This window comes from Urocitellus parryii, chromosome 4, assembly GCF_045843805.1.
Source record: "Urocitellus parryii isolate mUroPar1 chromosome 4, mUroPar1.hap1, whole genome shotgun sequence".
Lineage (NCBI taxonomy): Eukaryota > Metazoa > Chordata > Mammalia > Rodentia > Sciuridae > Urocitellus > Urocitellus parryii.
The window spans coordinates 108,185,748-108,192,344 of NC_135534.1; the positions used below are offsets into that span (position 1 = coordinate 108,185,748).

At 38.5% G+C, this 6,597-nt stretch overlaps 1 non-coding gene across 1 annotated transcript; it reads right to left on the bottom strand.

Moving 5' to 3' along the window:
• Positions 1-3,602: 3,602 nt before the first annotated feature.
• Positions 3,603-3,674, bottom strand: Trnat-agu (transfer RNA threonine (anticodon AGU)). Its single transcript has one exon. It is a non-coding gene; the product is annotated as a tRNA-Thr (tRNA).
• Positions 3,675-6,597: the final 2,923 nt, after the last annotated feature.

Sequence of the window (6,597 nt, forward strand, 5' to 3'; positions counted from 1 at the left end):
CAGAGACACGGCATCTGATAGAAGAAAAAGTTGGCTATGATCTACATACTGTGGGGTTGGGCTCCAAATTCCTCAATAGGACACCCATAGCGCAAGAGTTAATAACTAGAATCAACAAATGGGACTTACTCAAACTAAAAAGTTTTTTCTCAGCAAAAGAAACAATAAGAGAGATAAACAGGGAGCCTACATCCTGGGAACAAATTTTTACTCCACACACTTCAGATAGAGCCCTAATATCCAGAGTATACAAAGAACTCAAAAAATTAGACAATAAGATAACAACCCAATCAATAAATGGGCCAAGGACCTGAACAGACACTTCTCAGAGGAGGACATACAATCAATCAATAAGTACATGAAAAAATGCTCACCATCGCTAGCAGTCAGAGAAATGCAAATCAAAACCACCCTAAGATACCATCTCACTCCAGTAAGATTGGCAGCCATTAGGAAGTCAAACAACAACAAGGGCTGGAGAGGATGCGGGGAAAAGGGCACACTTGTTCATTGTTGGTGGGACTGCAAATTGGTGCAGCCAATTTGGAAAGCAGTATGGAGATTTCTTGGAAAGCTGGGAATGGAACCACCATTTGACCCAGCTATTCCCCTTCTCGGTCTATTCCCTAAAGACCTAATAAGAGCATGCTACAGGGACACTGCTACATCGATGTTCATAGCAGCACAATTCACCATAGCAAGATTGTGGAACCAACCTAGATGCCCTTCAATAGATGAATGGATAAAAAAAATGTGGCATTTATACACAATGGAGTATTACTCTGCATTAAAAAATGACAAAATCATAGAATTTGGAGGGAAATGGATGGCATTAGAGCAGATTATGCTAAGTGAAGCTAGTCAATCTTTAAAAAACAAATGCCAAATGATTCCTTTGACATAAGGGGAGTAACCAAGGACAGGGTAGGGACGAAGAGTTTGAGAAGAAGATTAACATTAAACAGGGATGAGAGGTGGGAGGGAAAGGGAGTGAGAAGGGAAATCGCATGGAAATGGAAGGTGATCCTCAGGGTTATACAAAATTACATATAAGAGGAAAGGAGGGGTAAGACAAGATAATACAAGTGGAAGAAATGATTTACAGTAGAGGGGGCAGAGAGAGAAAAGGGGAGGGGAGGGGAGGGGAGGGGAGGGGGGATAGTAGAGAATAGGACAGACAGCAGAATACATCAGACACTAGAATGGCAATATGTAAATCAATGGAAGGGTAACTGATGTGATACAGCAATCTGTATACGGGGTAAAATTGGGAGTTCATAACCCACTTGAATCAAACTGTAAAATATGATATATTAAGAACTATGTAATGTTTTGAACGACCAACAATAAAAAAAAGAATGCACCCTTTGGTTCTCGTTTATTGATTGTTTTTATCATGAAATGATGCCGCATTTTATGAAAGTTTTTAAGTGTCAACTAGATAAATGTGGGCTTTTCTTCTTTAGTCCACTGACACAATGTAGCACATTAATAAATCTGAAAATGCTAAACCAACCTTAAACCAAGCTTCCTTCCAAAACCAAGTTTAGAGATGTTATGTTTTTGTTTTCATTCACTTTAAAGCATTTTCTAATTTCCTTTGAGATTTCTTCTTTGATCCATTGGTTATTGAGAATCTATAGTTCAATTTCTACATATTTGTGATTTCCCCAAATTTCTCTTTGTAATTGACTTCTGATTTCAATCCATTATGGTCAAAGAATATATTTCATATGATTATGATTTCAATTCCTTAAAATGTATTGATGTTTATCTTTGGCCTTACATATGATCTATCCTGGATTGTGTTTTAGGTGCTTTAAGAAGAGTGTGGATTTGTTGTTGCTGGAGGGTTTATAGATACCTCCTAAGTCTCTTTGACTGATAGTATTGCTCACATCTTCTATTTTCTTGTTGCTGTTCTGCTTTGCCATTCTATCCATTTTTGAAAGTGAGATATTGATGTCTACAGCTACTATTACTGAATTGCCTTTTTCTCCTTCATGTACTTTGGGACTCTGTTGTCAGGTACATATGTGACTATTCATTATTTAACAAGTTATTAGCCCATTGAATTCAGCAATATATAGGATAATGCATCATAATTGAGTAGGTTGCATGTAGAAATGCCAAGTTGGTTCAACAATAAAAATCAGTCAATGCAGTTTACCACATTAATGGAATAAAGGAAAAATTCCTAAAATATAGCTTAATAGATGCAAAAAAAAGTAATCATACTTTGATAAAATTTAAGACTTTGATAAAACTTAAGACTCTCAACAAACCAGCAAAGGAAGAGAACCTCCTCAGTCTGATCAAGGGCATTTCCAAGACCCACAGCTAGCATCATACTTATTGGTAAAGGACTGCATACTCTCCACTGGGATTGGAAATAAAGCAAGAAGGTGTGCTTTTCCATTTCTATTAGCCCTAGCCCATGAAATAAGGCCATGCAAGGAAAAGGAACCTTACTGAATAGAAAGAAAAATGTATAAGTACTTCATTCACAGGCAACAAGATACTGTATGTGGAAAATAAATCATAAAAAAATCTATCCCTCAAACATCTGTCTACTAAAAATAAATGAATAAAGCAAAGTCATGGGCTAAAATTTTACATTAAAAATCAATTTAATTTCTATATGCTACCAGGAATCACTCTGGCATGATGTTTTAAAGTAATTTTTATAATAGTAAAAATAAAAATCCTTGGGAATGAAATTAATGAATGATGTGCAAGATCTCCATACTGAGAAATTAAGGAAGACCCAAAGAAATGGAGCAATAAACCATGAGAATTGATAATTCACGTTGGAGGTGCAATTGGAAATAGCACTGTTGTGTGATGTTTTTTACTTTTTATAAATAAACAATGTTTAAATCTATTACATAATAATAACAGTTGTCAATTATTAGTGCAAAGTGTGACTGACAAATTCCTAAAAGGGCAGCTCTGATCTTGACGCTTTTCTGCTCAAGAATAGCTTCTTGTTCGTAGGATCAAGGACAAACTTTGGCATTAACAGGGTTTTTATCACTGGCTCCAAGCACCCTTTCCTTATTCCCTTCCCACATATTCCCCCATTTGTGCTACACTCCAACCATCTCCTTGCCATGTCATAGCCAGATTTGGATCTGCATTGTGCCTTGGCTGGGATACTCCCTTCCTTTAGCTGACTCTTCCCCTGCCCCCACCTCCACCATCTTCAGCTGAGGTCAGGCTCCCAGGGCCTTGCAGTACTTAGCACAGTGAGTGACATTTAACAAGCATGAAGAAGGTGTGGTCAATAGTTGCTGAAGAGAATGGTTCACTGATGTCAATCCCCGAGGAGAGGGTAAATGGATGCACTTGGTTCTAAATAAAGACAAATACGGGTAAAATGTATGTCTAAACAGTCCAGGCAATCTCCTTCACGGGCAGGTCACAGATTGTCGTCATGAGCCAAACCCACAATCACTACAATTTTGCAGGATTTTAAAAAATTTATTCATTATTGGTCATTTGTTTCTTCTATTGTTTACTTATAGAATTACAAAGTTTTAGTATCTAGAGGATCAGTGAATGTTTAAATTTTATTTATTTATTTGTTTGTTTATTTATTTTAGTGGCACTGGGAATCAAACCCAGGGCCTCATGCATACTAGGCAAGCACTCTGCCACTGAGCTACATCACCAGCCCTTTTATTTCATCTTATTCTATTTTATTTTGAAACAGTTAAATTGCTCAAGTTGGTCTCCAACTTGTGATCCTCCTGCCTCGACCTCCTAGGTAGCTGAGATTACAGGCATGTGCCACTGTGCCCAGTGTTAATTAATTAATTTATTTATTTTAAGAAAGAGAGACAAGAGAGAGAGAGAGAGAGAGAGAAAGAGAGAGAGAATTTTTTAATATTTATTTTTCAGTTTTCAGTGAACACAACATCTTTATTTTATTTTTATGTGGTGCTGAAGATTGAATCCAGCGTCCTGTGCATGCCAGGCGAGTGTGTTACCGCTTGAGCCACATCCCCAGCCCAGTGTTAATTTATTTTTGTGGTACTGGGGATGAAATCCTGGGCTTGGTACATGCCAGACAGGTACTCCATCACTGAGTTATACCTGGACCCCTTAAAGTATCTTCTACTGTAACCAAAAGAGAGTTTTGAAATAATCTAGATAAGCAACGTCCAATCCACTGGTGTTGTTTTGGCTTTTGTTTGTTTGGCTCCAAGCTCCCTTTCTATATTCCCCCATGCGGTTTCCCAGAGCCCCATACTTAGGACTCAAGCTTGGCCCAGGATTCCACTGCTGTTGTCTTGACATCTTATTAATTTTGAGCATGAAATCCTGCATTTTCACTATGCACTGGGCCTCATAAGTATGCGAGCCATCCAACATATATTCTCTCAGGCTCCATCATGTCCTACCTCTGTGCACCTCTTCTGCCATAAGACAATTCCACTGGCTGGAGACGCTAGAAGGCATAGTATATGGAACACTAGAAATCACAGCTTCTCACTTCTCCATCTTTAGAATTCCTCCTCAGTCTTCCCAATATGATCTCTGCAAGGAAAGTCTGGAGATCTAAGATTGTTTAAGATTCCCATTTTACATATAAAAAATAAATAAATAAGTAACAACCCCCCACCACCAAGATCCAGAGAGGTAAATTCCTCCAGCTGCCACTTAAATAATTTAAGCATCTGTTTCTAGGTATCTTATCTTTCTATTAGACCAAATAAAAATTATTACAGGCAGCAGTGAATGAGCATAAACTCAAGGCAGTTAATGACCAGTCTCTTGGCATGGCAGGATGCAGGATGTGGACCTGTTTCTATTCAGATGGAGCCTGGTTCCCAGCCTGGGCAGAGCTCCTTGTTCCTGAGCAATATACCCACCTTCATCTCCATTTCGGCATCATAGATGCCAAGGAATGCAAAGGGCCTTAGGTTGTACCCCTCAGAGTCGTGAAAAGATAACCTCCAAGTCCCTTGAAATCCTACTTTTCAGGGGAGGCCTTTTTCATTTTTGGTCCACCTTGGCTATTAGAAAATGTTTTCTTTTAATGAAGAACAGAAATAAGCCTCTCTACAAATTCCGACCAGGGGAATTGCTTCTCTGATAAGATGACAAATAACAACTCTATTTTGCTACATAATCGCTTTTCAAATAATTGCAAATAATTCCACATCCACCTCTATTTTCCCAGGGCTGTTCCCCTTTAGTTGAATACTCCATTGTCTGTAATGTTCCATAGGGATGCAGTTTCTAAACATCTTCCTATCCTCCCTCCTCTCTTCTCTCTGGTGACCCTCAAAGTCAGTAAGAGATCAAATCATTTAAAAGGAAAGAAATAAGGCAAAGCAAAAGATCATGGTATTTTTATAATTTGCTAATTAAAAAAATCAGTAATAAAACTAGGACCAGAAAAACTGTGGGCAAGATAATAGGGCCAAAGTAGATATATGTCAAAACTTTTTGTTGAAAGTGGCAAAACCTATCTAGGACTTGCTTTAGCAAGTAAAAGAACATAATAATCAGAGAGCAGTTGGAAAATTTACCTGAAAGGGCTCTGATTGGCCAAATTGGGTCATTGCCTATCCCTGGACCAAGAAGTCATAATTGGGTAAGAAGAGGAAAGTGCCATTTAGATTACAAAAATTCAAAGAAAGACACTGAAGATTATTATTCAAAGGGAAAGGAATGTACAGAGCACTATAGTTCTGTAAGAATAGAGTTGATGGGACAGCCACAATGCCAGATACAGACATTTACTGGACTAATGAGTAGCATATATACAGTTGCCCCCATAACCCATGAGGGATGTGGTCCAAGCCCCTAGTGGATACTTGAAACTGTGGATAGTACCCAACCCGACCTACTGTTCTTTCCTCTACACACACATTTTCCATAAAGATGAATTCATAAATTAGGCACAGCAAGAGATCAACCACAATGACTAATAACAAAATAGTATACTGTAATAAAAGTTATATGAATGTGATGTCTTTTTCTTTCAGAAAATCTTTTTGACAATGGGATGATTTACACCCCGGTGGGATACAGAAAGACGGTTGGGAGAGTTCATCCTGCTACTCAGAACAAAACGCAATTTAAAACTTACAAATTATTTTATTTCTGAAATTTTCCATGTAGTTTTTTCAAACTACAATTGATCATAGGTAATCAACACGGTGGAAAGGGAAAGTAAGAATAGAGGGGACAGTGTTGAGTGTATTGACTTTTTAATTGACATCTACTAAGAATGAAATTGAATGTTTTGTGGAAAAGAATTACATTTTACAATAGATTCTGAAACCTGCATTAATAGCATGAGTTAATATATGCACGAATATGTGCTTTGAAAACTAAAACAGAAACTCCTTGTGGCTACATGGTTGTTGAGGTGGTAGGCCTGGCTGCAAGGCCCTGTGGTTCCCGCCCTGGGTCGCAGTCCCAGGGAAGAGGTCAGGAGAGACACGGAGCAGGCGCTGTGGGCGGCGGACACCAGGGCTGTGTTTCTGCTGCGATGTTTCCTTAAGCACTGGAGAAAACTGAAAGAGGACCCTTTATTTGCCCAATTAAAGATGGGCTGTCATTGAGGGCTGCCCCAGAGCC